Raw genomic sequence first — 260 nt, 5'->3', positions numbered from 1 at the left:
CCTGGCATGCTTGGCCACGTGTGGCTGCCATTGGGCCTCGAGGTGTGGGCCCCACCCAGGGTGTGCTCGCTCCCCACAGTCCTGGTGCCACCCCACAGCGGCACAGCGGGGCTGGGTGTCTCCTGCGGCCCTGCTCTCGGGTGTCTGGGTTGATGCTGGAGGTCTGACTTGCTGTGCCACAGGGCCAGCTGGCCCTGGTGTGTCCTTGTGGCACCCGAGGGAGCTGCACAGTGGCGGGGGGCGCCGTCCGCCGGGTGGGG

Source organism: Phaethon lepturus, unplaced genomic scaffold, assembly GCF_000687285.1.
Source record: "Phaethon lepturus isolate BGI_N335 unplaced genomic scaffold, ASM68728v1 scaffold32949, whole genome shotgun sequence".
Taxonomy (NCBI): Eukaryota; Metazoa; Chordata; class Aves; order Phaethontiformes; family Phaethontidae; genus Phaethon; species Phaethon lepturus.
This window is presented reverse-complemented; position numbering follows the sequence as displayed.